The 17,486-nt window shown below is 43.9% G+C and overlaps 51 non-coding genes across 51 annotated transcripts; all 51 read right to left on the bottom strand.

The window, feature by feature from the left end:
- Window positions 1-18: 18 nt before the first annotated feature.
- LOC145873254 (5S ribosomal RNA) lies at window positions 19-137 on the bottom strand. The gene has a single exon (XR_014388889.1). It is a non-coding gene; the product is annotated as a 5S ribosomal RNA (ribosomal RNA).
- A 409-nt stretch (window positions 138-546) lies between these two features.
- LOC145873253 (5S ribosomal RNA) lies at window positions 547-665 on the bottom strand. The gene has a single exon (XR_014388888.1). It is a non-coding gene; the product is annotated as a 5S ribosomal RNA (ribosomal RNA).
- A 139-nt stretch (window positions 666-804) lies between these two features.
- On the bottom strand, window positions 805-923 carry LOC145873252 (5S ribosomal RNA). The gene has a single exon (XR_014388887.1). It is a non-coding gene; the product is annotated as a 5S ribosomal RNA (ribosomal RNA).
- Window positions 924-1,062: 139 nt separating this feature from the next.
- LOC145873251 (5S ribosomal RNA) lies at window positions 1,063-1,181 on the bottom strand. The gene has a single exon (XR_014388886.1). It is a non-coding gene; the product is annotated as a 5S ribosomal RNA (ribosomal RNA).
- A 139-nt stretch (window positions 1,182-1,320) lies between these two features.
- LOC145873250 (5S ribosomal RNA) lies at window positions 1,321-1,439 on the bottom strand. The gene has a single exon (XR_014388885.1). It is a non-coding gene; the product is annotated as a 5S ribosomal RNA (ribosomal RNA).
- A 409-nt stretch (window positions 1,440-1,848) lies between these two features.
- On the bottom strand, window positions 1,849-1,967 carry LOC145874936 (5S ribosomal RNA). Its single transcript, XR_014390570.1, has one exon. It is a non-coding gene; the product is annotated as a 5S ribosomal RNA (ribosomal RNA).
- Window positions 1,968-2,106: 139 nt separating this feature from the next.
- On the bottom strand, window positions 2,107-2,225 carry LOC145873249 (5S ribosomal RNA). Its single transcript, XR_014388884.1, has one exon. It is a non-coding gene; the product is annotated as a 5S ribosomal RNA (ribosomal RNA).
- A 409-nt stretch (window positions 2,226-2,634) lies between these two features.
- LOC145873248 (5S ribosomal RNA) lies at window positions 2,635-2,753 on the bottom strand. The gene has a single exon (XR_014388882.1). It is a non-coding gene; the product is annotated as a 5S ribosomal RNA (ribosomal RNA).
- Window positions 2,754-2,892: 139 nt separating this feature from the next.
- LOC145873247 (5S ribosomal RNA) lies at window positions 2,893-3,011 on the bottom strand. The gene has a single exon (XR_014388881.1). It is a non-coding gene; the product is annotated as a 5S ribosomal RNA (ribosomal RNA).
- Window positions 3,012-3,150: 139 nt separating this feature from the next.
- LOC145873245 (5S ribosomal RNA) lies at window positions 3,151-3,269 on the bottom strand. Its single transcript, XR_014388879.1, has one exon. It is a non-coding gene; the product is annotated as a 5S ribosomal RNA (ribosomal RNA).
- Window positions 3,270-3,678: 409 nt separating this feature from the next.
- On the bottom strand, window positions 3,679-3,797 carry LOC145874935 (5S ribosomal RNA). The gene has a single exon (XR_014390569.1). It is a non-coding gene; the product is annotated as a 5S ribosomal RNA (ribosomal RNA).
- Window positions 3,798-3,936: 139 nt separating this feature from the next.
- Window positions 3,937-4,055, bottom strand: LOC145873244 (5S ribosomal RNA). Its single transcript, XR_014388878.1, has one exon. It is a non-coding gene; the product is annotated as a 5S ribosomal RNA (ribosomal RNA).
- Window positions 4,056-4,464: 409 nt separating this feature from the next.
- On the bottom strand, window positions 4,465-4,583 carry LOC145873243 (5S ribosomal RNA). Its single transcript, XR_014388876.1, has one exon. It is a non-coding gene; the product is annotated as a 5S ribosomal RNA (ribosomal RNA).
- Window positions 4,584-4,722: 139 nt separating this feature from the next.
- Window positions 4,723-4,841, bottom strand: LOC145873242 (5S ribosomal RNA). The gene has a single exon (XR_014388875.1). It is a non-coding gene; the product is annotated as a 5S ribosomal RNA (ribosomal RNA).
- Window positions 4,842-4,980: 139 nt separating this feature from the next.
- Window positions 4,981-5,099, bottom strand: LOC145873241 (5S ribosomal RNA). The gene has a single exon (XR_014388874.1). It is a non-coding gene; the product is annotated as a 5S ribosomal RNA (ribosomal RNA).
- A 139-nt stretch (window positions 5,100-5,238) lies between these two features.
- On the bottom strand, window positions 5,239-5,357 carry LOC145873240 (5S ribosomal RNA). The gene has a single exon (XR_014388873.1). It is a non-coding gene; the product is annotated as a 5S ribosomal RNA (ribosomal RNA).
- Window positions 5,358-5,766: 409 nt separating this feature from the next.
- On the bottom strand, window positions 5,767-5,885 carry LOC145873239 (5S ribosomal RNA). The gene has a single exon (XR_014388872.1). It is a non-coding gene; the product is annotated as a 5S ribosomal RNA (ribosomal RNA).
- A 139-nt stretch (window positions 5,886-6,024) lies between these two features.
- LOC145873238 (5S ribosomal RNA) lies at window positions 6,025-6,143 on the bottom strand. The gene has a single exon (XR_014388870.1). It is a non-coding gene; the product is annotated as a 5S ribosomal RNA (ribosomal RNA).
- A 139-nt stretch (window positions 6,144-6,282) lies between these two features.
- LOC145873237 (5S ribosomal RNA) lies at window positions 6,283-6,401 on the bottom strand. The gene has a single exon (XR_014388869.1). It is a non-coding gene; the product is annotated as a 5S ribosomal RNA (ribosomal RNA).
- Window positions 6,402-6,810: 409 nt separating this feature from the next.
- Window positions 6,811-6,929, bottom strand: LOC145873236 (5S ribosomal RNA). Its single transcript, XR_014388868.1, has one exon. It is a non-coding gene; the product is annotated as a 5S ribosomal RNA (ribosomal RNA).
- A 139-nt stretch (window positions 6,930-7,068) lies between these two features.
- Window positions 7,069-7,187, bottom strand: LOC145873234 (5S ribosomal RNA). Its single transcript, XR_014388866.1, has one exon. It is a non-coding gene; the product is annotated as a 5S ribosomal RNA (ribosomal RNA).
- A 139-nt stretch (window positions 7,188-7,326) lies between these two features.
- Window positions 7,327-7,445, bottom strand: LOC145873232 (5S ribosomal RNA). The gene has a single exon (XR_014388865.1). It is a non-coding gene; the product is annotated as a 5S ribosomal RNA (ribosomal RNA).
- Window positions 7,446-7,854: 409 nt separating this feature from the next.
- On the bottom strand, window positions 7,855-7,973 carry LOC145873231 (5S ribosomal RNA). The gene has a single exon (XR_014388864.1). It is a non-coding gene; the product is annotated as a 5S ribosomal RNA (ribosomal RNA).
- A 139-nt stretch (window positions 7,974-8,112) lies between these two features.
- Window positions 8,113-8,231, bottom strand: LOC145873230 (5S ribosomal RNA). The gene has a single exon (XR_014388863.1). It is a non-coding gene; the product is annotated as a 5S ribosomal RNA (ribosomal RNA).
- A 139-nt stretch (window positions 8,232-8,370) lies between these two features.
- On the bottom strand, window positions 8,371-8,489 carry LOC145873229 (5S ribosomal RNA). Its single transcript, XR_014388862.1, has one exon. It is a non-coding gene; the product is annotated as a 5S ribosomal RNA (ribosomal RNA).
- Window positions 8,490-8,628: 139 nt separating this feature from the next.
- LOC145873228 (5S ribosomal RNA) lies at window positions 8,629-8,747 on the bottom strand. The gene has a single exon (XR_014388861.1). It is a non-coding gene; the product is annotated as a 5S ribosomal RNA (ribosomal RNA).
- A 409-nt stretch (window positions 8,748-9,156) lies between these two features.
- LOC145873227 (5S ribosomal RNA) lies at window positions 9,157-9,275 on the bottom strand. Its single transcript, XR_014388860.1, has one exon. It is a non-coding gene; the product is annotated as a 5S ribosomal RNA (ribosomal RNA).
- Window positions 9,276-9,414: 139 nt separating this feature from the next.
- LOC145873226 (5S ribosomal RNA) lies at window positions 9,415-9,533 on the bottom strand. Its single transcript, XR_014388859.1, has one exon. It is a non-coding gene; the product is annotated as a 5S ribosomal RNA (ribosomal RNA).
- Window positions 9,534-9,672: 139 nt separating this feature from the next.
- LOC145873225 (5S ribosomal RNA) lies at window positions 9,673-9,791 on the bottom strand. The gene has a single exon (XR_014388858.1). It is a non-coding gene; the product is annotated as a 5S ribosomal RNA (ribosomal RNA).
- A 139-nt stretch (window positions 9,792-9,930) lies between these two features.
- On the bottom strand, window positions 9,931-10,049 carry LOC145873224 (5S ribosomal RNA). Its single transcript, XR_014388857.1, has one exon. It is a non-coding gene; the product is annotated as a 5S ribosomal RNA (ribosomal RNA).
- Window positions 10,050-10,458: 409 nt separating this feature from the next.
- LOC145873222 (5S ribosomal RNA) lies at window positions 10,459-10,577 on the bottom strand. The gene has a single exon (XR_014388855.1). It is a non-coding gene; the product is annotated as a 5S ribosomal RNA (ribosomal RNA).
- A 139-nt stretch (window positions 10,578-10,716) lies between these two features.
- Window positions 10,717-10,835, bottom strand: LOC145873221 (5S ribosomal RNA). Its single transcript, XR_014388854.1, has one exon. It is a non-coding gene; the product is annotated as a 5S ribosomal RNA (ribosomal RNA).
- A 139-nt stretch (window positions 10,836-10,974) lies between these two features.
- On the bottom strand, window positions 10,975-11,093 carry LOC145873220 (5S ribosomal RNA). Its single transcript, XR_014388853.1, has one exon. It is a non-coding gene; the product is annotated as a 5S ribosomal RNA (ribosomal RNA).
- A 139-nt stretch (window positions 11,094-11,232) lies between these two features.
- LOC145873219 (5S ribosomal RNA) lies at window positions 11,233-11,351 on the bottom strand. The gene has a single exon (XR_014388852.1). It is a non-coding gene; the product is annotated as a 5S ribosomal RNA (ribosomal RNA).
- Window positions 11,352-11,760: 409 nt separating this feature from the next.
- On the bottom strand, window positions 11,761-11,879 carry LOC145874934 (5S ribosomal RNA). Its single transcript, XR_014390568.1, has one exon. It is a non-coding gene; the product is annotated as a 5S ribosomal RNA (ribosomal RNA).
- A 139-nt stretch (window positions 11,880-12,018) lies between these two features.
- Window positions 12,019-12,137, bottom strand: LOC145873218 (5S ribosomal RNA). The gene has a single exon (XR_014388851.1). It is a non-coding gene; the product is annotated as a 5S ribosomal RNA (ribosomal RNA).
- A 409-nt stretch (window positions 12,138-12,546) lies between these two features.
- Window positions 12,547-12,665, bottom strand: LOC145873217 (5S ribosomal RNA). Its single transcript, XR_014388850.1, has one exon. It is a non-coding gene; the product is annotated as a 5S ribosomal RNA (ribosomal RNA).
- Window positions 12,666-12,804: 139 nt separating this feature from the next.
- LOC145873216 (5S ribosomal RNA) lies at window positions 12,805-12,923 on the bottom strand. Its single transcript, XR_014388849.1, has one exon. It is a non-coding gene; the product is annotated as a 5S ribosomal RNA (ribosomal RNA).
- A 139-nt stretch (window positions 12,924-13,062) lies between these two features.
- LOC145873215 (5S ribosomal RNA) lies at window positions 13,063-13,181 on the bottom strand. The gene has a single exon (XR_014388848.1). It is a non-coding gene; the product is annotated as a 5S ribosomal RNA (ribosomal RNA).
- A 409-nt stretch (window positions 13,182-13,590) lies between these two features.
- On the bottom strand, window positions 13,591-13,709 carry LOC145873214 (5S ribosomal RNA). Its single transcript, XR_014388847.1, has one exon. It is a non-coding gene; the product is annotated as a 5S ribosomal RNA (ribosomal RNA).
- Window positions 13,710-13,848: 139 nt separating this feature from the next.
- Window positions 13,849-13,967, bottom strand: LOC145873213 (5S ribosomal RNA). The gene has a single exon (XR_014388846.1). It is a non-coding gene; the product is annotated as a 5S ribosomal RNA (ribosomal RNA).
- Window positions 13,968-14,106: 139 nt separating this feature from the next.
- LOC145873211 (5S ribosomal RNA) lies at window positions 14,107-14,225 on the bottom strand. Its single transcript, XR_014388844.1, has one exon. It is a non-coding gene; the product is annotated as a 5S ribosomal RNA (ribosomal RNA).
- A 139-nt stretch (window positions 14,226-14,364) lies between these two features.
- On the bottom strand, window positions 14,365-14,483 carry LOC145873210 (5S ribosomal RNA). The gene has a single exon (XR_014388843.1). It is a non-coding gene; the product is annotated as a 5S ribosomal RNA (ribosomal RNA).
- Window positions 14,484-14,892: 409 nt separating this feature from the next.
- On the bottom strand, window positions 14,893-15,011 carry LOC145871635 (5S ribosomal RNA). The gene has a single exon (XR_014387265.1). It is a non-coding gene; the product is annotated as a 5S ribosomal RNA (ribosomal RNA).
- A 139-nt stretch (window positions 15,012-15,150) lies between these two features.
- On the bottom strand, window positions 15,151-15,269 carry LOC145873209 (5S ribosomal RNA). The gene has a single exon (XR_014388842.1). It is a non-coding gene; the product is annotated as a 5S ribosomal RNA (ribosomal RNA).
- A 139-nt stretch (window positions 15,270-15,408) lies between these two features.
- LOC145873208 (5S ribosomal RNA) lies at window positions 15,409-15,527 on the bottom strand. Its single transcript, XR_014388841.1, has one exon. It is a non-coding gene; the product is annotated as a 5S ribosomal RNA (ribosomal RNA).
- Window positions 15,528-15,666: 139 nt separating this feature from the next.
- On the bottom strand, window positions 15,667-15,785 carry LOC145874984 (5S ribosomal RNA). The gene has a single exon (XR_014390618.1). It is a non-coding gene; the product is annotated as a 5S ribosomal RNA (ribosomal RNA).
- A 409-nt stretch (window positions 15,786-16,194) lies between these two features.
- LOC145874933 (5S ribosomal RNA) lies at window positions 16,195-16,313 on the bottom strand. Its single transcript, XR_014390567.1, has one exon. It is a non-coding gene; the product is annotated as a 5S ribosomal RNA (ribosomal RNA).
- A 139-nt stretch (window positions 16,314-16,452) lies between these two features.
- On the bottom strand, window positions 16,453-16,571 carry LOC145873207 (5S ribosomal RNA). The gene has a single exon (XR_014388840.1). It is a non-coding gene; the product is annotated as a 5S ribosomal RNA (ribosomal RNA).
- Window positions 16,572-16,980: 409 nt separating this feature from the next.
- On the bottom strand, window positions 16,981-17,099 carry LOC145873206 (5S ribosomal RNA). Its single transcript, XR_014388839.1, has one exon. It is a non-coding gene; the product is annotated as a 5S ribosomal RNA (ribosomal RNA).
- Window positions 17,100-17,238: 139 nt separating this feature from the next.
- LOC145873205 (5S ribosomal RNA) lies at window positions 17,239-17,357 on the bottom strand. Its single transcript, XR_014388838.1, has one exon. It is a non-coding gene; the product is annotated as a 5S ribosomal RNA (ribosomal RNA).
- Window positions 17,358-17,486: the final 129 nt, after the last annotated feature.

Below are 17,486 nucleotides of genomic sequence, written 5' to 3'. Positions count from 1 at the left end.
ACACCCTCGTGGACAAAATGCTTACAGCACCTGGTATTCCCAGGCGGTCTCCCATCCAAGTACTAACCAGGCCCGACCCTGCTTAGCTTCCGAGATCAGACGAGATCGGGCGTACCCAGGCTGGTATGGCCGTAAGCGAGAAACAATCTCTTGCTACAACATATATAGTCAAAGTGAGTGTGATAAACAGACATTGCATTTTCACCAATTAGATAAGCAGCTTGAACTTTGTGTCACTGAAAAAGTAGAAGAAATTACAAACACTGTTCCCATCACTTTTTAGCACAGGTAGTTGGATAAAATACAAACTTTATTTCCTTTCATCATTTGAACAGGGCAAAGGAGCACAAAGCACACACAAGCTGCATTCAGCAACAATATTCTTGTTTGTCTTATAAATACAAGGCAGATGCTAATTGAAAACACAAGGAAATTTGATCCTATTAAAAAGGCAGGAAGCTGCATTTAGTCAATTCATCATTAAATGCTTACTACAAGGCAGTGTTGCTGATGAAATAGTGCAGGGGCACACCCTCGTGGACAAAATGCTTACAGCACCTGGTATTCCCAGGCGGTCTCCCATCCAAGTACTAACCAGGCCCGACCCTGCTTAGCTTCCGAGATCAGACGAGATCGGGCGTACCCAGGCTGGTATGGCCGTAAGCTAGAAACAATCTCTTGCTACAACATATATAGTCAAAGTGAATCTGATAAAACAGACATTTAGTCAATTCATCATTAAATGCTTAATACAAGGCAGTGTTGCTGATGAAATAGTGCAAGAGCACACCCTCGTGGACAAAATGCTTACAGCACCTGGTATTCCCAGGCGGTCTCCCATCCAAGTACTAACCAGGCCCGACCCTGCTTAGCTTCCGAGATCAGACGAGATCGGGCGTACCCAGGCTGGTATGGCCGTAAGCGAGATACAATCTCTTGCTACAACATATATAGTCAAAGTGAGTCTGATAAAACAGACATTTAGTCAATTCATCATTAAATGCTTAATACAAGGCAGTGTTGCTGATGAAATAGTGCAAGAGCACACCCTCGTGGACAAAATGCTTACAGCACCTGGTATTCCCAGGCGGTCTCCCATCCAAGTACTAACCAGGCCCGACCCTGCTTAGCTTCCGAGATCAGACGAGATCGGGCGTACCCAGGCTGGTATGGCCGTAAGCGAGATACAATCTCTTGCTACAACATATATAGTCAAAGTGAGTCTGATAAAACAGACATTTAGTCAATTCATCATTAAATGCTTAATACAAGGCAGTGTTGCTGATGAAATAGTGCAAGAGCACACCCTCGTGGACAAAATGCTTACAGCACCTGGTATTCCCAGGCGGTCTCCCATCCAAGTACTAACCAGGCCCGACCCTGCTTAGCTTCCGAGATCAGACGAGATCGGGCGTACCCAGGCTGGTATGGCCGTAAGCGAGAAACAATCTCTTGCTACAACATATATAGTCAAAGTGAGTGTGATAAACAGAGATTGCATTTTCACCAATTAGATAAGCAGCTTGAACTTTGTGTCACTGAAAAAGTAGAAGAAATTACAAACACTGTTCCCATCACTTTTTAGCACAGGTAGTTGGATAAAATACAAACTTTATTTCCTTTCATCATTTGAACAGGGCAAAGGAGCACAAAGCACACACAAGCTGCATTCAGCAACAATATTCTTGTTTGTCTTATAAATACAAGGCAGATGCTAATTGAAAACACAAGGAAATTTGATCCTATTAAAAAGGCAGGAAGCTGCATTTAGTCAATTCATCATTAAATTCTTACTACAAGGCAGTGTTGCTGATGAAATAGTGCAGGGGCACACCCTCGTGGACAAAATGCTTACAGCACCTGGTATTCCCAGGCGGTCTCCCATCCAAGTACTAACCAGGCCCGACCCTGCTTAGCTTCCGAGATCAGACGAGATCGGGGGTACCCAGGCTGGTATGGCCGTAAGCGAGAAACAATCTCTTGCTACAACATATATAGTCAAAGTGAATCTGATAAAACAGACATTTAGTCAATTCATCATTAAATGCTTAATACAAGGCAGTGTTGCTGATGAAATAGTGCAGGGGCACACCCTCGTGGACAAAATGCTTACAGCACCTGGTATTCCCAGGCGGTCTCCCATCCAAGTACTAACCAGGCCCGACCCTGCTTAGCTTCCGAGATCAGACGAGATCGGGCGTACCCAGGCTGGTATGGCCGTAAGCGAGAAACAATCTCTTGCTACAACATATATAGTCAAAGTGAGTGTGATAAACAGACATTGCATTTTCACCAATTAGATAAGCAGCTTGAACTTTGTGTCACTGAAAAAGTAGAAGAAATTACAAACACTGTTCCCATCACTTTTTAGCACAGGTAGTTGGATAAAATACAAACTTTATTTCCTTTCATCATTTGAACAGGGCAAAGGAGCACAAAGCACACACAAGCTGCATTCAGCAACAATATTCTTGTTTGTCTTATAAATACAAGGCAGATGCTAATTGAAAACACAAGGAAATTTGATCCTATTAAAAAGGCAGGAAGCTGCATTTAGTCAATTCATCATTAAATGCTTACTACAAGGCAGTGTTGCTGATGAAATAGTGCAGGGGCACACCCTCGTGGACAAAATGCTTACAGCACCTGGTATTCCCAGGCGGTCTCCCATCCAAGTACTAACCAGGCCCGACCCTGCTTAGCTTCCGAGATCAGACGAGATCGGGCGTACCCAGGCTGGTATGGCCGTAAGCGAGATACAATCTCTTGCTACAACATATATAGTCAAAGTGAGTCTGATAAAACAGACATTTAGTCAATTCATCATTAAATGCTTAATACAAGGCAGTGTTGCTGATGAAATAGTGCAAGAGCACACCCTCGTGGACAAAATGCTTACAGCACCTGGTATTCCCAGGCGGTCTCCCATCCAAGTACTAACCAGGCCCGACCCTGCTTAGCTTCCGAGATCAGACGAGATCGGGCGTACCCAGGCTGGTATGGCCGTAAGCGAGATACAATCTCTTGCTACAACATATATAGTCAAAGTGAGTCTGATAAAACAGACATTTAGTCAATTCATCATTAAATGCTTAATACAAGGCAGTGTTGCTGATGAAATAGTGCAAGAGCACACCCTCGTGGACAAAATGCTTACAGCACCTGGTATTCCCAGGCGGTCTCCCATCCAAGTACTAACCAGGCCCGACCCTGCTTAGCTTCCGAGATCAGACGAGATCGGGCGTACCCAGGCTGGTATGGCCGTAAGCGAGAAACAATCTCTTGCTACAACATATATAGTCAAAGTGAGTGTGATAAACAGAGATTGCATTTTCACCAATTAGATAAGCAGCTTGAACTTTGTGTCACTGAAAAAGTAGAAGAAATTACAAACACTGTTCCCATCACTTTTTAGCACAGGTAGTTGGATAAAATACAAACTTTATTTCCTTTCATCATTTGAACAGGGCAAAGGAGCACAAAGCACACACAAGCTGCATTCAGCAACAATATTCTTGTTTGTCTTATAAATACAAGGCAGATGCTAATTGAAAACACAAGGAAATTTGATCCTATTAAAAAGGCAGGAAGCTGCATTTAGTCAATTCATCATTAAATTCTTACTACAAGGCAGTGTTGCTGATGAAATAGTGCAGGGGCACACCCTCGTGGACAAAATGCTTACAGCACCTGGTATTCCCAGGCGGTCTCCCATCCAAGTACTAACCAGGCCCGACCCTGCTTAGCTTCCGAGATCAGACGAGATCGGGGGTACCCAGGCTGGTATGGCCGTAAGCGAGAAACAATCTCTTGCTACAACATATATAGTCAAAGTGAATCTGATAAAACAGACATTTAGTCAATTCATCATTAAATGCTTAATACAAGGCAGTGTTGCTGATGAAATAGTGCAGGGGCACACCCTCGTGGACAAAATGCTTACAGCACCTGGTATTCCCAGGCGGTCTCCCATCCAAGTACTAACCAGGCCCGACCCTGCTTAGCTTCCGAGATCAGACGAGATCGGGCGTACCCAGGCTGGTATGGCCGTAAGCGAGAAACAATCTCTTGCTACAACATATATAGTCAAAGTGAGTGTGATAAACAGACATTGCATTTTCACCAATTAGATAAGCAGCTTGAACTTTGTGTCACTGAAAAAGTAGAAGAAATTACAAACACTGTTCCCATCACTTTTTAGCACAGGTAGTTGGATAAAATACAAACTTTATTTCCTTTCATCATTTGAACAGGGCAAAGGAGCACAAAGCACACACAAGCTGCATTCAGCAACAATATTCTTGTTTGTCTTATAAATACAAGGCAGATGCTAATTGAAAACACAAGGAAATTTGATCCTATTAAAAAGGCAGGAAGCTGCATTTAGTCAATTCATCATTAAATGCTTACTACAAGGCAGTGTTGCTGATGAAATAGTGCAGGGGCACACCCTCGTGGACAAAATGCTTACAGCACCTGGTATTCCCAGGCGGTCTCCCATCCAAGTACTAACCAGGCCCGACCCTGCTTAGCTTCCGAGATCAGACGAGATCGGGCGTACCCAGGCTGGTATGGCCGTAAGCTAGAAACAATCTCTTGCTACAACATATATAGTCAAAGTGAATCTGATAAAACAGACATTTAGTCAATTCATCATTAAATGCTTAATACAAGGCAGTGTTGCTGATGAAATAGTGCAAGAGCACACCCTCGTGGACAAAATGCTTACAGCACCTGGTATTCCCAGGCGGTCTCCCATCCAAGTACTAACCAGGCCCGACCCTGCTTAGCTTCCGAGATCAGACGAGATCGGGCGTACCCAGGCTGGTATGGCCGTAAGCGAGATACAATCTCTTGCTACAACATATATAGTCAAAGTGAGTCTGATAAAACAGACATTTAGTCAATTCATCATTAAATGCTTAATACAAGGCAGTGTTGCTGATGAAATAGTGCAAGAGCACACCCTCGTGGACAAAATGCTTACAGCACCTGGTATTCCCAGGCGGTCTCCCATCCAAGTACTAACCAGGCCCGACCCTGCTTAGCTTCCGAGATCAGACGAGATCGGGCGTACCCAGGCTGGTATGGCCGTAAGCGAGATACAATCTCTTGCTACAACATATATAGTCAAAGTGAGTCTGATAAAACAGACATTTAGTCAATTCATCATTAAATGCTTAATACAAGGCAGTGTTGCTGATGAAATAGTGCAAGAGCACACCCTCGTGGACAAAATGCTTACAGCACCTGGTATTCCCAGGCGGTCTCCCATCCAAGTACTAACCAGGCCCGACCCTGCTTAGCTTCCGAGATCAGACGAGATCGGGCGTACCCAGGCTGGTATGGCCGTAAGCGAGAAACAATCTCTTGCTACAACATATATAGTCAAAGTGAGTGTGATAAACAGACATTGCATTTTCACCAATTAGATAAGCAGCTTGAACTTTGTGTCACTGAAAAAGTAGAAGAAATTACAAACACTGTTCCCATCACTTTTTAGCACAGGTAGTTGGATAAAATACAAACTTTATTTCCTTTCATCATTTGAACAGGGCAAAGGAGCACAAAGCACACACAAGCTGCATTCAGCAACAATATTCTTGTTTGTCTTATAAATACAAGGCAGATGCTAATTGAAAACACAAGGAAATTTGATCCTATTAAAAAGGCAGGAAGCTGCATTTAGTCAATTCATCATTAAATGCTTACTACAAGGCAGTGTTGCTGATGAAATAGTGCAGGGGCACACCCTCGTGGACAAAATGCTTACAGCACCTGGTATTCCCAGGCGGTCTCCCATCCAAGTACTAACCAGGCCCGACCCTGCTTAGCTTCCGAGATCAGACGAGATCGGGCGTACCCAGGCTGGTATGGCCGTAAGCTAGAAACAATCTCTTGCTACAACATATATAGTCAAAGTGAATCTGATAAAACAGACATTTAGTCAATTCATCATTAAATGCTTAATACAAGGCAGTGTTGCTGATGAAATAGTGCAAGAGCACACCCTCGTGGACAAAATGCTTACAGCACCTGGTATTCCCAGGCGGTCTCCCATCCAAGTACTAACCAGGCCCGACCCTGCTTAGCTTCCGAGATCAGACGAGATCGGGCGTACCCAGGCTGGTATGGCCGTAAGCGAGATACAATCTCTTGCTACAACATATATAGTCAAAGTGAGTCTGATAAAACAGACATTTAGTCAATTCATCATTAAATGCTTAATACAAGGCAGTGTTGCTGATGAAATAGTGCAAGAGCACACCCTCGTGGACAAAATGCTTACAGCACCTGGTATTCCCAGGCGGTCTCCCATCCAAGTACTAACCAGGCCCGACCCTGCTTAGCTTCCGAGATCAGACGAGATCGGGCGTACCCAGGCTGGTATGGCCGTAAGCGAGAAACAATCTCTTGCTACAACATATATAGTCAAAGTGAGTGTGATAAACAGAGATTGCATTTTCACCAATTAGATAAGCAGCTTGAACTTTGTGTCACTGAAAAAGTAGAAGAAATTACAAACACTGTTCCCATCACTTTTTAGCACAGGTAGTTGGATAAAATACAAACTTTATTTCCTTTCATCATTTGAACAGGGCAAAGGAGCACAAAGCACACACAAGCTGCATTCAGCAACAATATTCTTGTTTGTCTTATAAATACAAGGCAGATGCTAATTGAAAACACAAGGAAATTTGATCCTATTAAAAAGGCAGGAAGCTGCATTTAGTCAATTCATCATTAAATGCTTACTACAAGGCAGTGTTGCTGATGAAATAGTGCAGGGGCACACCCTCGTGGACAAAATGCTTACAGCACCTGGTATTCCCAGGCGGTCTCCCATCCAAGTACTAACCAGGCCCGACCCTGCTTAGCTTCCGAGATCAGACGAGATCGGGCGTACCCAGGCTGGTATGGCCGTAAGCTAGAAACAATCTCTTGCTACAACATATATAGTCAAAGTGAATCTGATAAAACAGACATTTAGTCAATTCATCATTAAATGCTTAATACAAGGCAGTGTTGCTGATGAAATAGTGCAAGAGCACACCCTCGTGGACAAAATGCTTACAGCACCTGGTATTCCCAGGCGGTCTCCCATCCAAGTACTAACCAGGCCCGACCCTGCTTAGCTTCCGAGATCAGACGAGATCGGGCGTACCCAGGCTGGTATGGCCGTAAGCGAGATACAATCTCTTGCTACAACATATATAGTCAAAGTGAGTCTGATAAAACAGACATTTAGTCAATTCATCATTAAATGCTTAATACAAGGCAGTGTTGCTGATGAAATAGTGCAAGAGCACACCCTCGTGGACAAAATGCTTACAGCACCTGGTATTCCCAGGCGGTCTCCCATCCAAGTACTAACCAGGCCCGACCCTGCTTAGCTTCCGAGATCAGACGAGATCGGGCGTACCCAGGCTGGTATGGCCGTAAGCGAGAAACAATCTCTTGCTACAACATATATAGTCAAAGTGAGTGTGATAAACAGAGATTGCATTTTCACCAATTAGATAAGCAGCTTGAACTTTGTGTCACTGAAAAAGTAGAAGAAATTACAAACACTGTTCCCATCACTTTTTAGCACAGGTAGTTGGATAAAATACAAACTTTATTTCCTTTCATCATTTGAACAGGGCAAAGGAGCACAAAGCACACACAAGCTGCATTCAGCAACAATATTCTTGTTTGTCTTATAAATACAAGGCAGATGCTAATTGAAAACACAAGGAAATTTGATCCTATTAAAAAGGCAGGAAGCTGCATTTAGTCAATTCATCATTAAATTCTTACTACAAGGCAGTGTTGCTGATGAAATAGTGCAGGGGCACACCCTCGTGGACAAAATGCTTACAGCACCTGGTATTCCCAGGCGGTCTCCCATCCAAGTACTAACCAGGCCCGACCCTGCTTAGCTTCCGAGATCAGACGAGATCGGGCGTACCCAGGCTGGTATGGCCGTAAGCTAGAAACAATCTCTTGCTACAACATATATAGTCAAAGTGAATCTGATAAAACAGACATTTAGTCAATTCATCATTAAATGCTTAATACAAGGCAGTGTTGCTGATGAAATAGTGCAAGAGCACACCCTCGTGGACAAAATGCTTACAGCACCTGGTATTCCCAGGCGGTCTCCCATCCAAGTACTAACCAGGCCCGACCCTGCTTAGCTTCCGAGATCAGACGAGATCGGGCGTACCCAGGCTGGTATGGCCGTAAGCGAGATACAATCTCTTGCTACAACATATATAGTCAAAGTGAGTCTGATAAAACAGACATTTAGTCAATTCATCATTAAATGCTTAATACAAGGCAGTGTTGCTGATGAAATAGTGCAAGAGCACACCCTCGTGGACAAAATGCTTACAGCACCTGGTATTCCCAGGCGGTCTCCCATCCAAGTACTAACCAGGCCCGACCCTGCTTAGCTTCCGAGATCAGACGAGATCGGGCGTACCCAGGCTGGTATGGCCGTAAGCGAGATACAATCTCTTGCTACAACATATATAGTCAAAGTGAGTCTGATAAAACAGACATTTAGTCAATTCATCATTAAATGCTTAATACAAGGCAGTGTTGCTGATGAAATAGTGCAAGAGCACACCCTCGTGGACAAAATGCTTACAGCACCTGGTATTCCCAGGCGGTCTCCCATCCAAGTACTAACCAGGCCCGACCCTGCTTAGCTTCCGAGATCAGACGAGATCGGGCGTACCCAGGCTGGTATGGCCGTAAGCGAGAAACAATCTCTTGCTACAACATATATAGTCAAAGTGAGTGTGATAAACAGAGATTGCATTTTCACCAATTAGATAAGCAGCTTGAACTTTGTGTCACTGAAAAAGTAGAAGAAATTACAAACACTGTTCCCATCACTTTTTAGCACAGGTAGTTGGATAAAATACAAACTTTATTTCCTTTCATCATTTGAACAGGGCAAAGGAGCACAAAGCACACACAAGCTGCATTCAGCAACAATATTCTTGTTTGTCTTATAAATACAAGGCAGATGCTAATTGAAAACACAAGGAAATTTGATCCTATTAAAAAGGCAGGAAGCTGCATTTAGTCAATTCATCATTAAATGCTTACTACAAGGCAGTGTTGCTGATGAAATAGTGCAGGGGCACACCCTCGTGGACAAAATGCTTACAGCACCTGGTATTCCCAGGCGGTCTCCCATCCAAGTACTAACCAGGCCCGACCCTGCTTAGCTTCCGAGATCAGACGAGATCGGGCGTACCCAGGCTGGTATGGCCGTAAGCTAGAAACAATCTCTTGCTACAACATATATAGTCAAAGTGAATCTGATAAAACAGACATTTAGTCAATTCATCATTAAATGCTTAATACAAGGCAGTGTTGCTGATGAAATAGTGCAAGAGCACACCCTCGTGGACAAAATGCTTACAGCACCTGGTATTCCCAGGCGGTCTCCCATCCAAGTACTAACCAGGCCCGACCCTGCTTAGCTTCCGAGATCAGACGAGATCGGGCGTACCCAGGCTGGTATGGCCGTAAGCGAGATACAATCTCTTGCTACAACATATATAGTCAAAGTGAGTCTGATAAAACAGACATTTAGTCAATTCATCATTAAATGCTTAATACAAGGCAGTGTTGCTGATGAAATAGTGCAAGAGCACACCCTCGTGGACAAAATGCTTACAGCACCTGGTATTCCCAGGCGGTCTCCCATCCAAGTACTAACCAGGCCCGACCCTGCTTAGCTTCCGAGATCAGACGAGATCGGGCGTACCCAGGCTGGTATGGCCGTAAGCGAGATACAATCTCTTGCTACAACATATATAGTCAAAGTGAGTCTGATAAAACAGACATTTAGTCAATTCATCATTAAATGCTTAATACAAGGCAGTGTTGCTGATGAAATAGTGCAAGAGCACACCCTCGTGGACAAAATGCTTACAGCACCTGGTATTCCCAGGCGGTCTCCCATCCAAGTACTAACCAGGCCCGACCCTGCTTAGCTTCCGAGATCAGACGAGATCGGGCGTACCCAGGCTGGTATGGCCGTAAGCGAGAAACAATCTCTTGCTACAACATATATAGTCAAAGTGAGTGTGATAAACAGACATTGCATTTTCACCAATTAGATAAGCAGCTTGAACTTTGTGTCACTGAAAAAGTAGAAGAAATTACAAACACTGTTCCCATCACTTTTTAGCACAGGTAGTTGGATAAAATACAAACTTTATTTCCTTTCATCATTTGAACAGGGCAAAGGAGCACAAAGCACACACAAGCTGCATTCAGCAACAATATTCTTGTTTGTCTTATAAATACAAGGCAGATGCTAATTGAAAACACAAGGAAATTTGATCCTATTAAAAAGGCAGGAAGCTGCATTTAGTCAATTCATCATTAAATGCTTACTACAAGGCAGTGTTGCTGATGAAATAGTGCAGGGGCACACCCTCGTGGACAAAATGCTTACAGCACCTGGTATTCCCAGGCGGTCTCCCATCCAAGTACTAACCAGGCCCGACCCTGCTTAGCTTCCGAGATCAGACGAGATCGGGCGTACCCAGGCTGGTATGGCCGTAAGCTAGAAACAATCTCTTGCTACAACATATATAGTCAAAGTGAATCTGATAAAACAGACATTTAGTCAATTCATCATTAAATGCTTAATACAAGGCAGTGTTGCTGATGAAATAGTGCAAGAGCACACCCTCGTGGACAAAATGCTTACAGCACCTGGTATTCCCAGGCGGTCTCCCATCCAAGTACTAACCAGGCCCGACCCTGCTTAGCTTCCGAGATCAGACGAGATCGGGCGTACCCAGGCTGGTATGGCCGTAAGCGAGATACAATCTCTTGCTACAACATATATAGTCAAAGTGAGTCTGATAAAACAGACATTTAGTCAATTCATCATTAAATGCTTAATACAAGGCAGTGTTGCTGATGAAATAGTGCAAGAGCACACCCTCGTGGACAAAATGCTTACAGCACCTGGTATTCCCAGGCGGTCTCCCATCCAAGTACTAACCAGGCCCGACCCTGCTTAGCTTCCGAGATCAGACGAGATCGGGCGTACCCAGGCTGGTATGGCCGTAAGCGAGATACAATCTCTTGCTACAACATATATAGTCAAAGTGAGTCTGATAAAACAGACATTTAGTCAATTCATCATTAAATGCTTAATACAAGGCAGTGTTGCTGATGAAATAGTGCAAGAGCACACCCTCGTGGACAAAATGCTTACAGCACCTGGTATTCCCAGGCGGTCTCCCATCCAAGTACTAACCAGGCCCGACCCTGCTTAGCTTCCGAGATCAGACGAGATCGGGCGTACCCAGGCTGGTATGGCCGTAAGCGAGAAACAATCTCTTGCTACAACATATATAGTCAAAGTGAGTGTGATAAACAGAGATTGCATTTTCACCAATTAGATAAGCAGCTTGAACTTTGTGTCACTGAAAAAGTAGAAGAAATTACAAACACTGTTCCCATCACTTTTTAGCACAGGTAGTTGGATAAAATACAAACTTTATTTCCTTTCATCATTTGAACAGGGCAAAGGAGCACAAAGCACACACAAGCTGCATTCAGCAACAATATTCTTGTTTGTCTTATAAATACAAGGCAGATGCTAATTGAAAACACAAGGAAATTTGATCCTATTAAAAAGGCAGGAAGCTGCATTTAGTCAATTCATCATTAAATTCTTACTACAAGGCAGTGTTGCTGATGAAATAGTGCAGGGGCACACCCTCGTGGACAAAATGCTTACAGCACCTGGTATTCCCAGGCGGTCTCCCATCCAAGTACTAACCAGGCCCGACCCTGCTTAGCTTCCGAGATCAGACGAGATCGGGGGTACCCAGGCTGGTATGGCCGTAAGCGAGAAACAATCTCTTGCTACAACATATATAGTCAAAGTGAATCTGATAAAACAGACATTTAGTCAATTCATCATTAAATGCTTAATACAAGGCAGTGTTGCTGATGAAATAGTGCAGGGGCACACCCTCGTGGACAAAATGCTTACAGCACCTGGTATTCCCAGGCGGTCTCCCATCCAAGTACTAACCAGGCCCGACCCTGCTTAGCTTCCGAGATCAGACGAGATCGGGCGTACCCAGGCTGGTATGGCCGTAAGCGAGAAACAATCTCTTGCTACAACATATATAGTCAAAGTGAGTGTGATAAACAGACATTGCATTTTCACCAATTAGATAAGCAGCTTGAACTTTGTGTCACTGAAAAAGTAGAAGAAATTACAAACACTGTTCCCATCACTTTTTAGCACAGGTAGTTGGATAAAATACAAACTTTATTTCCTTTCATCATTTGAACAGGGCAAAGGAGCACAAAGCACACACAAGCTGCATTCAGCAACAATATTCTTGTTTGTCTTATAAATACAAGGCAGATGCTAATTGAAAACACAAGGAAATTTGATCCTATTAAAAAGGCAGGAAGCTGCATTTAGTCAATTCATCATTAAATGCTTACTACAAGGCAGTGTTGCTGATGAAATAGTGCAGGGGCACACCCTCGTGGACAAAATGCTTACAGCACCTGGTATTCCCAGGCGGTCTCCCATCCAAGTACTAACCAGGCCCGACCCTGCTTAGCTTCCGAGATCAGACGAGATCGGGCGTACCCAGGCTGGTATGGCCGTAAGCTAGAAACAATCTCTTGCTACAACATATATAGTCAAAGTGAATCTGATAAAACAGACATTTAGTCAATTCATCATTAAATGCTTAATACAAGGCAGTGTTGCTGATGAAATAGTGCAAGAGCACACCCTCGTGGACAAAATGCTTACAGCACCTGGTATTCCCAGGCGGTCTCCCATCCAAGTACTAACCAGGCCCGACCCTGCTTAGCTTCCGAGATCAGACGAGATCGGGCGTACCCAGGCTGGTATGGCCGTAAGCGAGATACAATCTCTTGCTACAACATATATAGTCAAAGTGAGTCTGATAAAACAGACATTTAGTCAATTCATCATTAAATGCTTAATACAAGGCAGTGTTGCTGATGAAATAGTGCAAGAGCACACCCTCGTGGACAAAATGCTTACAGCACCTGGTATTCCCAGGCGGTCTCCCATCCAAGTACTAACCAGGCCCGACCCTGCTTAGCTTCCGAGATCAGACGAGATCGGGCGTACCCAGGCTGGTATGGCCGTAAGCGAGAAACAATCTCTTGCTACAACATATATAGTCAAAGTGAGTGTGATAAACAGACATTGCATTTTCACCAATTAGATAAGCAGCTTGAACTTTGTGTCACTGAAAAAGTAGAAGAAATTACAAACACTGTTCCCATCACTTTTTAGCACAGGTAGTTGGATAAAATACAAACTTTATTTCCTTTCATCATTTGAACAGGGCAAAGGAGCACAAAGCACACACAAGCTGCATTCAGCAACAATATTCTTGTTTGTCTTATAAATACAAGGCAGATGCTAATTGAAAACACAAGGAAATTTGATCCTATTAAAAAGGCAGGAAGCTGCATTTAGTCAATTCATCATTAAATGCTTACTACAAGGCAGTGTTGCTGATGAAATAGTGCAGGGGCACACCCTCGTGGACAAAATGCTTACAGCACCTGGTATTCCCAGGCGGTCTCCCATCCAAGTACTAACCAGGCCCGACCCTGCTTAGCTTCCGAGATCAGACGAGATCGGGCGTACCCAGGCTGGTATGGCCGTAAGCTAGAAACAATCTCTTGCTACAACATATATAGTCAAAGTGAATCTGATAAAACAGACATTTAGTCAATTCATCATTAAATGCTTAATACAAGGCAGTGTTGCTGATGAAATAGTGCAAGAGCACACCCTCGTGGACAAAATGCTTACAGCACCTGGTATTCCCAGGCGGTCTCCCATCCAAGTACTAACCAGGCCCGACCCTGCTTAGCTTCCGAGATCAGACGAGATCGGGCGTACCCAGGCTGGTATGGCCGTAAGCGAGATACAATCTCTTGCTACAACATATATAGTCAAAGTGAGTCTGATAAAACAGACATTTAGTCAATTCATCATTAAATGCTTAATACAAGGCAGTGTTGCTGATGAAATAGTGCAAGAGCACACCCTCGTGGACAAAATGCTTACAGCACCTGGTATTCCCAGGCGGTCTCCCATCCAAGTACTAACCAGGCCCGACCCTGCTTAGCTTCCGAGATCAGACGAGATCGGGCGTACCCAGGCTGGTATGGCCGTAAGCGAGATACAATCTCTTGCTACAACATATATAGTCAAAGTGAGTCTGATAAAACAGACATTTAGTCAATTCATCATTAAATGCTTAATACAAGGCAGTGTTGCTGATGAAATAGTGCAAGAGCACACCCTCGTGGACAAAATGCTTACAGCACCTGGTATTCCCAGGCGGTCTCCCATCCAAGTACTAACCAGGCCCGACCCTGCTTAGCTTCCGAGATCAGACGAGATCGGGCGTACCCAGGCTGGTATGGCCGTAAGCGAGAAACAATCTCTTGCTACAACATATATAGTCAAAGTGAGTGTGATAAACAGACATTGCATTTTCACCAATTAGATAAGCAGCTTGAACTTTGTGTCACTGAAAAAGTAGAAGAAATTACAAACACTGTTCCCATCACTTTTTAGCACAGGTAGTTGGATAAAATACAAACTTTATTTCCTTTCATCATTTGAACAGGGCAAAGGAGCACAAAGCACACACAAGCTGCATTCAGCAACAATATTCTTGTTTGTCTTATAAATACAAGGCAGATGCTAATTGAAAACACAAGGAAATTTGATCCTATTAAAAAGGCAGGAAGCTGCATTTAGTCAATTCATCATTAAATGCTTACTACAAGGCAGTGTTGCTGATGAAATAGTGCAGGGGCACACCCTCGTGGACAAAATGCTTACAGCACCTGGTATTCCCAGGCGGTCTCCCATCCAAGTACTAACCAGGCCCGACCCTGCTTAGCTTCCGAGATCAGATGAGATCGGGCGTACCCAGGCTGGTATGGCCGTAAGCTAGAAACAATCTCTTGCTACAACATATATAGTCAAAGTGAATCTGATAAAACAGACATTTAGTCAATTCATCATTAAATGCTTAATACAAGGCAGTGTTGCTGATGAAATAGTGCAAGAGCACACCCTCGTGGACAAAATGCTTACAGCACCTGGTATTCCCAGGCGGTCTCCCATCCAAGTACTAACCAGGCCCGACCCTGCTTAGCTTCCGAGATCAGACGAGATCGGGCGTACCCAGGCTGGTATGGCCGTAAGCGAGATACAATCTCTTGCTACAACATATATAGTCAAAGTGAGTCTGATAAAACAGACATTTAGTCAATTCATCATTAAATGCTTAATACAAGGCAGTGTTGCTGATGAAATAGTGCAAGAGCACACCCTCGTGGACAAAATGCTTACAGCACCTGGTATTCCCAGGCGGTCTCCCATCCAAGTACTAACCAGGCCCGACCCTGCTTAGCTTCCGAGATCAGACGAGATCGGGCGTACCCAGGCTGGTATGGCCGTAAGCGAGATACAATCTCTTGCTACAACATATATAGTCAAAGTGAGTCTGATAAAACAGACATTTAGTCAATTCATCATTAAATGCTTAATACAAGGCAGTGTTGCTGATGAAATAGTGCAAGAGCACACCCTCGTGGACAAAATGCTTACAGCACCTGGTATTCCCAGGCGGTCTCCCATCCAAGTACTAACCAGGCCCGACCCCGCTTAGCTTCCGAGATCAGACGAGATCGGGCGTACCCAGGCTGGTATGGCCGTAAGCGAGAAACAATCTCTTGCTACAACATATATAGTCAAAGTGAGTGTGATAAACAGAGATTGCATTTTCACCAATTAGATAAGCAGCTTGAACTTTGTGTCACTGAAAAAGTAGAAGAAATTACAAACACTGTTCCCATCACTTTTTAGCACAGGTAGTTGGATAAAATACAAACTTTATTTCCTTTCATCATTTGAACAGGGCAAAGGAGCACAAAGCACACACAAGCTGCATTCAGCAACAATATTCTTGTTTGTCTTATAAATACAAGGCAGATGCTAATTGAAAACACAAGGAAATTTGATCCTATTAAAAAGGCAGGAAGCTGCATTTAGTCAATTCATCATTAAATTCTTACTACAAGGCAGTGTTGCTGATGAAATAGTGCAGGGGCACACCCTCGTGGACAAAATGCTTACAGCACCTGGTATTCCCAGGCGGTCTCCCATCCAAGTACTAACCAGGCCCGACCCTGCTTAGCTTCCGAGATCAGACGAGATCGGGGGTACCCAGGCTGGTATGGCCGTAAGCGAGAAACAATCTCTTGCTACAACATATATAGTCAAAGTGAATCTGATAAAACAGACATTTAGTCAATTCATCATTAAATGCTTAATACAAGGCAGTGTTGCTGATGAAATAGTGCAGGGGCACACCCTCGTGGACAAAATGCTTACAGCACCTGGTATTCCCAGGCGGTCTCCCATCCAAGTACTAACCAGGCCCGACCCTGCTTAGCTTCCGAGATCAGACGAGATCGGGCGTACCCAGGCTGGTATGGCCGTAAGCGAGAAACAATCTCTTGCTACAACATATATAGTCAAAGTGAGTGTGATAAACAGACATTGCATTTTCACCAATTAGATAAGCAGCTTGAACTTTGTGTCACTGAAAAAGTAGAAGAAATTACAAACACTGTTCCCATCACTTTTTAGCACAGGTAGTTGGATAAAATACAAACTTTATTTCCTTTCATCATTTGAACAGGGCAAAGGAGCACAAAGCACACACAAGCTGCATTCAGCAACAATATTCTTGTTTGTCTTATAAATACAAGGCAGATGCTAATTGAAAACACAAGGAAATTTGATCCTATTAAAAAGGCAGGAAGCTGCATTTAGTCAATTCATCATTAAATGCTTACTACAAGGCAGTGTTGCTGATGAAATAGTGCAGGGGCACACCCTCGTGGACAAAATGCTTACAGCACCTGGTATTCCCAGGCGGTCTCCCATCCAAGTACTAACCAGGCCCGACCCTGCTTAGCTTCCGAGATCAGACGAGATCGGGCGTACCCAGGCTGGTATGGCCGTAAGCTAGAAACAATCTCTTGCTACAACATATATAGTCAAAGTGAATCTGATAAAACAGACATTTAGTCAATTCATCATTAAATGCTTAATACAAGGCAGTGTTGCTGATGAAATAGTGCAAGAGCACACCCTCGTGGACAAAATGCTTACAGCACCTGGTATTCCCAGGCGGTCTCCCATCCAAGTACTAACCAGGCCCGACCCTGCTTAGCTTCCGAGATCAGACGAGATCGGGCGTACCCAGGCTGGTATGGCCGTAAGCGAGATACAATCTCTTGCTACAACATATATAGTCAAAGTGAGTCTGATAAAACAGACATTTAGTCAATTCATCATTAAATGCTTAATACAAGGCAGTGTTGCTGATGAAATAGTGCAAGAGCACACCCTC

This window comes from Salmo salar, unplaced genomic scaffold, assembly GCF_965601325.2.
Source record: "Salmo salar unplaced genomic scaffold, fSalSal1 ptg000293l, whole genome shotgun sequence".
Lineage (NCBI taxonomy): Eukaryota > Metazoa > Chordata > Actinopteri > Salmoniformes > Salmonidae > Salmo > Salmo salar.
Note: the sequence above shows the minus strand (reverse complement) of the source record. Positions and strands in the feature narration are given on the sequence as shown.